Source organism: Panulirus ornatus, chromosome 21, assembly GCF_036320965.1.
Source record: "Panulirus ornatus isolate Po-2019 chromosome 21, ASM3632096v1, whole genome shotgun sequence".
Taxonomy (NCBI): domain Eukaryota; kingdom Metazoa; phylum Arthropoda; class Malacostraca; order Decapoda; family Palinuridae; genus Panulirus; species Panulirus ornatus.
In genome coordinates, this window is record NC_092244.1 from 26,998,901 (window position 1) to 27,011,846 (window position 12,946).

Sequence of the window (12,946 nt, forward strand, 5' to 3'; positions counted from 1 at the left end):
CCAAACTCAGTCACCAGCTTCTGCAGTTTCTTACATGAATCAGCCACCAGCGCTGTATCATCAGCGAACAACAACTGACTCACTTCCCAAGCTCTCTCATCCACAACAGACTGCATACTTGCCCCTCTTTCCAAAACTCTTGCATTCACCTCCCTAACAACCCCATCCATAAACAAATTAAACAACCATGGAGACATCACACACCCCTGCCGCAAACCTACATTCACTGAGAACCAATCACTTTCCTCTCTTCCTACACGTACACATGCCTTACATCCTCGATAAAAACTTTTCACTGCTTCTAACAACTTACCTCCCACACCATATATTCTTAATACCTTCCACAGAGCATCTCTATCAACTCTATCATATGCCTTCTCCAGATCCATAAATGCTACATACAAATCCATTTGTTTTTCTAAGTATTTCTCGCATACATTCTTCAAAGCAAACACCTGATCCACACAACCTCTACCACTTCTGAAACCACACTGCTCTTCCCCAATCTGATGCTCTGTACATGCCTTCACCCTCTCAATCAATACCCTCCCATATAATTTACCAGGAATACTCAACAAACTTATACCTCTGTAATTTGAGCACTCACTCTTATCCCCTTTGCCTTTGTACAATGGCACTAAGCAAGCATTCCGCCAATCCTCAGGCACCTCACCATGAATCATACATACATTAAATAACCTTACCAACCAGTCAACAATACAGTCATCTCCTTTTTTGATAAATTCCACTGCAATGCCATCCAAACCTCCTGCTCTGCCGGCTTTCATCTTCCGTAAAGCTTTTACTCCCTCTTCTCTATTTACCAAATCATGTTCCCTAACCCTCTCACTTTGCACACCACCTCGACCAAGACACCCCACATCTGCCACTCTATCATCAAACACATTCAACAAACCTTCAAAATACTCACTCCATCTCCTTCTCACATCACCACTACTTGTTATCACCTCCCCATTTACGCCCTTCACTGAAGTTCCCATTTGCTCCCTTGTCTTACGCACTTTATTTACCTCCTTCCAAAACATCTTTTTATTCTCCCTGAAATTTAATGATACTCTCTCACCCCAACTCTCATTTGCCCTCTTTTTCACCTCTTGCACCTTTCTCTTGACCTCCTGCCTTTCTTTTATACCTCTCCCACTCATTTGCATTTTTTCCCTGCAAAAATCGTTCAAATGCCTCTCTCTTCTCTTTCACTAATAATCTTACTTCTTCATCCACCACTCACTACCTTTTCTAATCAACCCACCTCCCACGCTTCTCATGCCACAAGCATCTTTTGCGGAAGCCATCACTGCTTCCCTGAATACATCCCATTCCTCCCCCACTCCCCTTACCTCCTTTGTTCTCACCTTTTTCCATTCTGTACTCAGTCTCTCCTGGTACTTCCTCACACAAGTCTCCTTCCCAAGCTCACTTACTCTCACCACTCTCTTCACCCCAACATTCTCTCTTCTTTTCTGAAAACCCCCACAAATCTTCACCTTTGCTTCCACAAGATAATGATCAGACATCCCTCCAGTTGCACCTCTCAGCACATTAACATCCAAAAGTCTCTTTCGTGCGTCTATCAATATATATATATATATATATATATATATATATATATATATATATATATATATATATATATATATATATGTATATATATTCCTATAAGTCCACGGGGAAAATGAAACACGATAAGTTCCCAAGTGCACTTTCGTGTAATAATCTCATCATCAGGGAAGACACAAGAGATGAATATAACAGTCAATTGTTATAAGAAAAGACGTAGCTAGGACGCCATTTAGTCAACATGTGATTGTCCAAGACAGACAACGAGCGTATCATAAACTTATTATGTGAACAAGAAAGTGAATTGTTTACATATTTTATCAACAATAAAGTTATCCGATTTGTATAGACCTTCACTAATATTAAGGTTATAATTCTTTGTGTATTTGATAATAGAAGAGTCAATGATATTTCTCGTGGTAATAGAGTTAGAGTTAATAACTGAGATGGCATTACTCCAGTCAATACAATGATCATAGTTTTTAACGTGATTAAACAAGGCATTTGACTCTTGTCCCGTTCTTATACTATATTTATGTTGCTTAAGTCTAGGAAGATGCTTACCAGTCTGCCTGCCTAAGCCAAGTACTCATTATATCGACCAACCCTTAAGGGTAGATGAACAGCTGGGTTGACTGTGGACCGACTGCCGCAACTAGAATTCGAACCTCTGCGCTCGACCCTGGGCGGCCCATGAATGCATCACGGTCAGGAACCCCCACACCACTTTCAATCATACGTGATGTTAGATGTGATGCTGTAGCAATGGAGGTCAGGGTAGAGAAAGGTTTGCGTCAGAACAACGGGTCTCATAAGATCCGTGAGCCACCGCCTCTCACAGAGCAGCGATGGGTCCCATGGTGGCCGTGAACCACCACCAGGCTCTCACGGGGCGGTGCTGTGTCCCATGGGCGCCATGAATCACCACCTGGCTCCCGTGTGAGCCTTGAGCTCCCCAATGGGCTCTTGCGGTGCATCGGCCTGAGCGATGAGAGCACAGCTGCACGACCAGGCAGATCAGGGAAGTGAAACACGAGAGAATTTGCGTGAATATCAAGTCGCCATTTTCTGCGTGTTCGAGTTGCCAGTTCCTCAATACTGTCTCAGACTAGTGGCCTCAATATATATATATATATATATATATATATATATATATATATATATATATATATATATATATATATATATATATATATATATAAATGTGTGTGGATGTAACCAAGATGTGAAGACCCTTACTGGAAAAACAATCACTCTTGAAGTAGAACCTTCAGACACAATTGAAAATGTGAAGGAAAATAGTGAAATTGGAGAAAAATGTAGCTTAGACATTGAAGCTTATTGATACAGTGGTTAAATTGATGAGAACTGCTATTGACGTTTGTGTAAATAAATTATACATTTCCTTTTTTCCATAGCCAGAGGTTGAACCATTATGTGACATTCATTTTTTTCATTCATTTCAAGCTAGAAGTTTCAGTTTCTAAATCATTTCTTACATTTTTCATATGTATATATATGTATGTGTGTGTGTGTGTATATGTGCGTATGTATGTGTATGTATGTGTATGTGTATATGTATATATATATGTATATTATCCCTGGGGATAGGGGTGAAAGAATACTTCCCACGTATTCCTCGCGTGTCGTAGAAAGCGACTAGAGGGGACGGGAGCGGGGGGCCAGAAATCCTCCCCTCCTTGTATTAACTTTCTAAAATGGGAAACAGAAGAAGGAGTCACGCGGGGAGTGCTCATCCTCCTCGAAGGCTCAGAGTGGGGTGCCTAAATGTGTGTGGATGTAACCAAGATGTGAAAAAAGGAGAGATAGGTAGTATGTTTGAGGAAAGGAACCTGGATGTTTTGGCTCTGAGTGAAACGAAGCTCAAGGGTAAAGGGGAAGAGTGGTTTGGGAATGTCTGGGGAGTAAAGTCAGGGGTTAGTGAGAGGACAAGAGCAAGGGAAGGAGTGGAATACTCCTGAAACAGGAGGTGTGGGATTATGTGATAGAGTGTAAGAAAGTAAATTCTCGATTAATATGGGTAAAACTGAAAGTTGATGGAGAGAGGTGGGTGATTATTGGTGCATATGCACCTGGGCATGAGAAGAAAGATCAAGAGAGGCAAGTGTTTTGGGAGCAGCTGAATGAGTGTGTTAGTGGTTTTGATGCACGAGACCGGGTTATAGTGATGGGTGATTTGAATGCAAAGGTGAGTAATGTGGCAGTTGAGGGAATAATTGGTATACATGGGGTGTTCAGTGTTGTAAATGGAAATGGTGAAGAGCTGTAGATTTATGTGCTGAAAAAGGACTGATGATTGGGAATACCTGGTTTAAAAAGCGAGATATACATAAGTATACTTATGTAAGTAGGAGAGATGGCCAGAGAGCGTTATTGGATTACGTGTTAATTGACAGGCGTGCGAAAGAGAGACTTTTGGATGTTAATGTGCTGAGAGGTGCAACTGGAGGGATGTCTGATCATTATCTTGTGGAGGCTAAGGTGAAGATTTGTATGGGTTTTCAGAAAAGAAGAGTGAATGTTGGGGTGAAGAGGGTGGTGAGAGTAAGTGAGCTTGAGAAGGAGACCTGTGTGAGGAAGTACCAGGAGAGACTGAGTACAGAATGGAAAAAGGTGAGAACAATGGAAGTAAGGGGAGTGGGGGAGGAATGGGATGTATTTAGGGAATCAGTGATGGATTGCGCAAAAGATGCTTGTGGCATGAGAAGAGTGGGAGGTGGGTTGATTAGAAAGGGTAGTGAGTGGTGGGATGAAGAAGTAAGAGTATTAGTGAAAGAGAAGAGAGAGGCATTTGGACGATTTTTGCAGGGAAAAAATGCAATTGAGTGGGAGATGTATAAAAGAAAGAGACAGGAGGTCAAGAGAAAGGTGCAAGAGGTGAAAAAAAGGGCAAATGAGAGTTGGGGTGAGAGAGTATCATTAAATTTTAGGGAGAATAAAAAGATGTTCTGGAAGGAGGTAAATAAAGTGCGTAAGACAAGGGAGCAAATGGGAACTTCAGTGAAGGGCGCAAATGGGGAGGTGATAACAAGTAGTGGTGATGTGAGAAGGAGATGGAGTGAGTATTTTGAAGGTTTGTTGAATGTGTTTGATGATAGAGTGGCAGATATAGGGTGTTTTGGTCGAGGTGGTGTGCAAAGTGAGAAGGTTAGGGAAAATGATTTGGTAAACAGAGAAGAGGTAGTGAAAGCTTTGCGGAAGATGAAAGCCGGCAAGGCAGCAGGTTTGGATGGTATTGCAGTGAATTTATTAAAAAAGGGGGTGACTGTATTCTTGACTGGTTGGTAAGGTTATTTAATGTATGTATGACTCAAGGTGAGGTGCCTGAGGATTGGCGGAATGCGTGCATAGTGCCATTGTACAAAGGCAAAGGGGATAAGAGTGAGTGCTCAAATTACAGAGGTATAAGTTTGTTGAGTATTCCTGGTAAATTATATGGGAGGGTATTGATTGAGAGGGTGAAGGCATGTACAGAGCATCAGATTGGGGAAGAGCAGTGTGGTTTCAGAAGTGGTAGAGGATGTGTGGATCAGGTGTTTGCTTTGAAGAATGTATGTGAGAAATACTTAGATAAGTAAATGGATTTGTATGTAGCATTTTTGGATCTGGAGAAGGCAAATGATAGAGTTGATAGAGATGCTCTGTGGAAGGTATTAAGAATATATGGTGTGGGAGGAAAGTTGTTAGAAGCAGTGAAAAGTTTTTATCGAGGATGTAAGGCATGTGTACGTGTAGGAAGAGAGGAAAGTGATTGGTTCTCAGTGAATGTAGGTTTGCGGCAGGGGTGTGTGATGTCTCCATGGTTGTTTAATTTGTTTATGGATGGGGTTGTTAGGGAGGTAAATGCAAGAGTTTTGGAAAGAGGGGCAAGTATGAAGTCTGTTGGGGATGAGAGAGCTTGGGAAGTGAGTCAGTTGTTGTTCGCTGATGATACAGCGCTGGTGGCTGATTCATGTGAGAAACTGCAGAAGCTGGTGACTGAGTTTGGTAAAGTGTGTGGAAGAAGAAAGTTAAGAGTAAATGTGAATAAGAGGCAAGGTTATTAGGTACAGTAGGGTTGAGGGTCAAGTCAATTGGGAGGTGAGTTTGAATGGAGAAAAACTGGAGGAAGTGAAGTGTTTTAGATATCTGGGAGTGGATCTGGCAGCGGATGGAACCATGGAAGCGGAAGTGGATCATAGGGTGGGGGAGGGGGCGAAAATTCTGGGGGCCTTGAAGAATGTGTGGAAGTCGAGAACATTATCTCGGAAAGCAAAAATGGGTATGTTTGAAGGAATAGTGGTTCCAACAATGTTGTATGGTTGCGAGGCGTGGGCTATGGATAGAGTTGTGCGCAGGAGGATGGATGTGCTGGAAATGAGATGTTTGAGGACAATGTGTGGTGTGAGGTGGTTTGATCGAGTGAGTAACGTAAGGGTAAGAGAGATGTGTGGAAATAAAAAGAGCGTGGTTGAGAGAGCAGAAGAGGGTGTTTTGAAGTGGTTTGGGCACATGGAGAGGATGAGTGAGGAAAGATTGACCAAGAGGATATATGTGTCGGAGGTGGAGGGAACAAGGAGAAGAGGGAGACCAAATTGGAGGTGGAAAGATGGAGTGAAAAAGATTTTGTGTGATCGGGGCCTGAACATGCAGGAGGGTGAAAGGAGGGCAAAGAATAGAGTGAATTGGAGCGATGTGGTATACCGGGGTTGACGTGCTGTCAGTGGATTGAATCAAGGCATGTGAAGCGTCTGGGGTAAGCTATGGAAAGCTGTGTAGGTATGTATATTTGCGTGTGTGGACGTATGTATATACATGTGTATGGGGGGGGTTGGGCCATTTCTTTCGTCTGTTTCCTTGCGCTACCTCGCAAACGCGGGAGACAGCGACAAAGTATAATAAAATATATATATATATATATATATATATATATATATATATATATATATATATATATATATATATATATAAAATATATTTTATTTATTTATTTTGCTTTGTCGCTGTCTCCCGCGTTTGCGAGGTAGCGCAAGGAAACAGACGAAAGAAATGGCCCAACCCACCCCCATACACATGTATATACATACACGTCCACACACGCAAATATACATACCTATACATCTCAATGTACACATATACATACACACACAGACACATACATATATACCCATGCACAAAATTCACACTGTCTGCCTTTATTCATTCCCATCGCCACCTCGCCACACATGGAATACCATCCCCCTCCCCCCTCATGTGTGCGAGGTAGCGCTAGGAAAATACAACAAAGGCCCCATTCGTTCACACCCAGTCTCTAGCTGTCATGCAATAATGCCCGAAACCACAGCTCCCTTTCCACATCCAGGCCCCACAGAACTTTCCATGGTTTACCCCAGACGCTTCACATGCCCTGATTCAATCCACTGACAGCACGTCAACCCTGGTATACCACATCGATCGAATTCACTCTATTCCTTGCCCGCCTTTCACCCTCCTGCATGTTCAGGCCCCAATCACTCAAAATCTTTTTCACTCCATCTTTTCACCTCCAATTTGGTCTCCCACTTCTCCACGTTCCCTCCACCTCCGACACATATATCCTCTTGGTCAATCTTTCCTCACTCATTCTCTCCATGTGCCCAAACCATTTCAAAACACCCTCTTCTGCTCTCTCAACCACGCACTTTTTATTTCCACACATCTCTCTTACCCTTACATTACTTACTCGATCAAACCACCTCACACCACACATTGTCCTCAGACATCTCATTTCTAGCACATCCATCCTCCTGCGCACAACTCTATCCATAGCCCACGCCTCGCAACCATACAACATTGTTGGAACCACTATTCCTTCAAACATACCCATTTTTGCTTTCCGAGATAATGTTCTCGACTTCCAAACATTCTTCAAGGCTCCCAGGATTTTCGCCCCCCTCCCCCACCCTATGATCCACTTCCGCTTCCATGGTTCCATCTGCTGCCAGATCCACTCCCAGATATCTAAAACACTTAAAGTCCTCCAGTTTTTCTCCATTCAAACTTACCTCCCAGTTGACTTGACCCTCAACCCTACTGTACCTAATAACCTTGCTCTTATTCACATTTACTCTTAACTTTCTTCTTTCACACACTTTACCAAACTCAGTCACCAGCTTCTGCAGTTTCTCACATGAATCAGCCACCAGCGCTGTATCATCAGCGAACAACAACTGACTCACTTCCCAAGCTCTCTCATCCCCAACAGACTTCATACTTGCCCCTCTTTCCAAAACTCTTGCATTCACCTCCCTAACAACCCCATCCATAAACAAATTAAACAACCATGGAGACATCACACACCCCTGCCGCAAACCTACATTCACTGAGAACCAATCACTTTCCTCTCTTCCTACACGTACACATGCCTTACATCCTCGATAAAAACTTTTCACTGCTTCTAACAACATGCCTCCCACACCATATTCCACAGACCATCTCTATCAACTCTATCATATGGCTTCTCCAGATCCATAAATGCTACATACAAATCCATTTGCTTTTCTAAGTATTTCTCACATACATTCTTCAAAGCAAACACCTGATCCACACATCCTCTACCACTTCTGAAACCACTCTGCTCTTCCCCAATCTGATGCTCTGTACATGCCTTCACCCTCTCAATCAATACGCTTCCATATAATTTACAAGGAATACTCAACAAACTTATACCTCTGTAATTTGAGCACTCACTCTTATCCCCTTTGCCTTTGTACAATGGCACTATGCACGCATTCCGCCAATCCTCAGGCACCTCACCATGAGTCATACATACATTAAATAACCTTACCAACCAGTCAGCAGTACAGTCACCCCTTTTTTTAATAGATTCCACTGCAGTACCATCCAGACCTGCTGCCTTGCCGGCTTTCATCTTCCGCAAAGCTTTTACTACCTCTTCTCTGTTTACCAAATCATTTTCCCTAACCCTCTCACTTTGCACACCACCTCGACCAAAACACCCTATATCTGCCACTCTATCATCAAACACATTCAACAAACCTTCAAAATACTCACTCCATGTCCTTCTCACATCACCACTACTTGTTATCACCTCCCCATTAGCGCCCTTCACTGAAGTTCCCATTTGCTCCCTTGTCTTACGCACTTTATTTAACTCCTTCCAGAACATCTTTTTATTCTCCCTAAAATTTAATGATACTCTCTCACCCCAACTCTCATTTTCCCTCTTTTTCACCTCTTGCACCTTTCTCTTGACCTCCTGTCTCTTTCTTTTATACACCTCCCACTCATTTGCATTTTTTCCCTGCAAAAATCGTCCAAATGCCTCTCTCTTCTCTTTCACTAATAATCTTACTTCTTCATCCCACCACTCACTACCCTTTCTAATCAACCCACCTCCCACGCTTCTCATGCCACAAGCATCTTTTGCATCAGTGATTCCCTAAATACATCCCATTCCTCCCCCACTCCCCTTACTTCCATTGTTCTCACCTTTTTCCATTCCGTACTCAGTCTCTCCTGGTACTTCCTCACACAAGTCTCCTTCCCAAGCTCACTTACTCTCACCACCCTCTTCACCCCAACATTCCCTCTTCTTTTCTGAAAACCCATACAAATCTTCACCTTAGCCTCCACAAGATAATAATCAGATATCCCTCCAGTTGCACCTCTCATCACATTAACATCCAAAAGTCTCTCTTTTGAACGTATCATCGACACCCCTAATTTTCCTGTATTATGCGTTTGTGAGCATGATATAAGATTGTTCACAATCTCGGTTGATCCTGAAATCTAACGTATCTAAAGATTTTCGTCCCCTCAGACATTAGATTCAAGGAAAATGTAGTTGTAAAGTGCTAACACAGCTAAGATTTTCCATCCCTTACAGGAAACAGAAAAAAATTGAAAATAACACCAGAGCTGAATACGGTGGAGGTTATCAAGATCCCCCAACATCCAGAGATCCGTGCTAGTAATCAGATCCAAAGACTCAGAGATGACAAAGAAAAGAAGGGAGAAAATGGAGTCAAGATCCTGTTCTGGTCAGTAAGAGCCAGTCGTATAGAGGAAGAGCAGTGTATGATGGGCTAAGATGCTGTTCTGGATGACCAAGCGACTACGACCGCAGGCCCCACTCACTACATCATGGTCTTAATAAGCTGCCGAGACCGTCTAAGTCAAAGTAACCCAAAATGCGTCAATGACGGTGGGAAATACAGTACACAGGCCATCAGCTGCTCCGATAGGGAAGGATGCAATCAAGAAAAATAATATAGAAATGAAAACAAGATTTTGAAAAGAAAACGAGACAGATGGCGAGGCTCTTACACAGATGATAAAAGTCATAACAGGCCTCTACCATGCTCACGTTATCGCACGCATGCGCCATTGCATGGAAGAGACCCATTAGTATATCTGGGTAAATGATGTGTTTCGGCAAAATGATTCAACCCAGCGACCCATCTGAAGCAAGGAGGTCAGCCTCAAGCTGTCATCTTAAGTCTTTGCAAGTCGTGCACCTCAAGAGGATACATGAAACTCGAACACTTAAAAGAAAAGGAAAGAATGAAACAAATAATACTTGAAAGGAACTTGACGAAAAATAATACTTGAAAGAATGAAACAAATAATACTTGAAAGGAACTTGACGGAAAAGGGTAGAAACATTTAAAAGGAATGAGGATGAAAAGGAAAAGGCTGAAAAACTTATACGAAAATTGACCCAAAAAGGAAAATGAAAGCAGAAACATTTGAAGGGGAACGAAAAGAATAAAATAGAAACACTCAAAACAACGATGGACAAAAAATAAGACGGAGAAACGCTCGAAAGAAAGGGGAGGAAAAAAACCCCGCTGAAACCCTTAAAAGAAAGATGACAAAGAAAATGAAAGACCACCACGAGACACACTATACCAAAGCAGCCACTGACGACGTTGAGTTCATAGGACAACAACCCAAAGGGTTGCGACAGGGTACAGAGCCCTCACCTTCTACACCCACACCAGGGACACACCTCGAGCATGGTCCTGGGAAGGACTATGGCTTGAAGCTGATAACCTACAAGAATTACAGAGGAGAGGATCCACTCGATCCGAACTTGGCAGAAATAGAAAAAAAGAAAAGAAAAATATCTATGGACATGTGACAGGACTGGCTCAGAGAGGAGGAGGGGAACCTTCTATAAAACACATATTATTTCGTGGCGCAGTGCACCAACGGGAAATCGATACAGTGTCTGTTGACAATGACCAATATCGGAAAATCATTAATGGACACCAAGGGAAACAGAAATCCCTCTTCAGGCGAGAACAGACCAAAAGAAAAAAAAGTCAGTGGATACACACAACAGCAGCAACAGCAGCACGGACGAAGATGAAGACCAAGGGTGACGTGAATCAGAACTGAGGGTCATGTCATCAAAACATCTTTAAGTGGACATCCAGTTGGAGAGGCGCGCGCGTCAACACCTGTACAGGTCTCTCCCTAGACTTGATGTTAGCAAATCGTCACGGAATCAAAAGTGACGAGAGATCTTGAATTTTTACACGTATGACGCTTATCCAAATAACAAATTTGAACAAAGCAGTAGAACAGCAGTTGCAGAAAGATAATGGTGAAGCACGAGGCTGTTGACATATCTGAAGACGACACCAGCTGGATGAACAGCTGGATTGACTGTGTACCGAGTGCTTCAACCGAGATTCGAACCTGTGCCACGCTCGACCCTGGGCGGCCCGTGAATGTGTCACGATCATCAACGGTAACAGCTTCTAACCACTACACACGGAGGTCTTTATTTGCGGGGAATCTAATTCTAAAATAGTTGTTACAGAAATCACCCAACTGTAATGAATATGAAACACTCATGATGTTCACCACTGCAGAAAAATATAATTGAATATACTGAAATGATGATATCAAGTGTAACACTCTTTACCCTTAAATGTTATCATCATTATGAGGGAATAATGAGGCTCCATATCATAAAATCAAAATATGATTACACACGAAAATGCCAACTTAATCAGCCTGAAATAACTGCATGCGTTGAGGGAATCAGTCATGTAATGATATTAGATATTCAGTCTTTATGAGAACCAAATTCATGATGTTTGAAAATTTCCATCTGGTAAACACAGCAGTGCAGCTCACTCGAGACTGCCTTTTTTTTTTTTTCACCTCAGATGTTATGAAGAAACGAAATCACTTCAGATGTGTCAGCTAAATATGAAGCAATGTTGAAGGTTTGCTATAATAAAGCCAGTATTATGACCGCTCTGATGAATAGACACACGTCCGATGAACTAGAAAATATATATAGTATGTTTCGGATGACCCGTTTGATTAGTGAGATCTTTGGAGTTGCATTTTATTCGAGTGTTGGTGACAAGTTCGTCGTTTGTGAGGCAGTCTTGGGAGATTGTGGTAACATGCTGCCACAGACTGTGAACACAACAGCAGCGAGACTCTTCAGTTCCAATGATGTGTCCGGCCGGCTGGAGTAAAAGGCCGACAGACATTGTCTCTGAGAGTGTTATTGTCTTGCAGATTAATGAAGTCCATCAGATGCCTTTCACTTATATCTTCTGGTGCCACTTCAGTTGGCAATCACTGATTTTGTTGATTCTGAAACTGCCGAAGGTTCAGGGGTTCAGTGTATCTTCCCATAGGGAAATATGAAGGCAATCGTTCTCTTACAATCTTCCACTTCAACACACATTTCAGATGCTGTTTTCCCTCACCCCCTTCATCTTAGATTCAGATTGTTCAAATGCACCGTTACATCACTTCAGAAAGCAGAATCCTAAACTCATATAGGATCAGAGAATGCCTCGGCGACCTGTTCCTTTTCTTGGTGACGAAAGGCCCCTTGCCTCTCCATAGCCACCTGAGACTTCGCCAGGGCACAACACATCCCCATAACACGCATTGATCTCAGGCATAACATCTTGGAGCTGTGATGTTTAGTGATGTTTACTGTTGATAGAACAATGCTCGTCACGTTTACCCACAGGAGAATCTTTCTACACAAATTCTGCTGGTAGATGAGGCACGGAAATGGCGTCGGAAGTGCAGCTTTTAACTCCAATATCTGTTCATTAATTCCTGCAACAACGCCAGTTTTACACCCCACATGTTTTATACATCATTGCCTGCCACGGTTTTCAGTCGACCTCAGATCGGGGTCAAGCAATTTGACAGAGTCGCACTTTTTCGAGAATTAGCCAGTTGCAAGGTCTTCCACCTGCACAAAGCTCTACTGTTGTTTTCGATGATGTTATCTATCTATGTCCCGGATGAAGATGATGTGTGGGTGAGCGTTGCCTAATACGTCCTTGCTCTGATTTGGCGCCAAAGAGAAATAGAA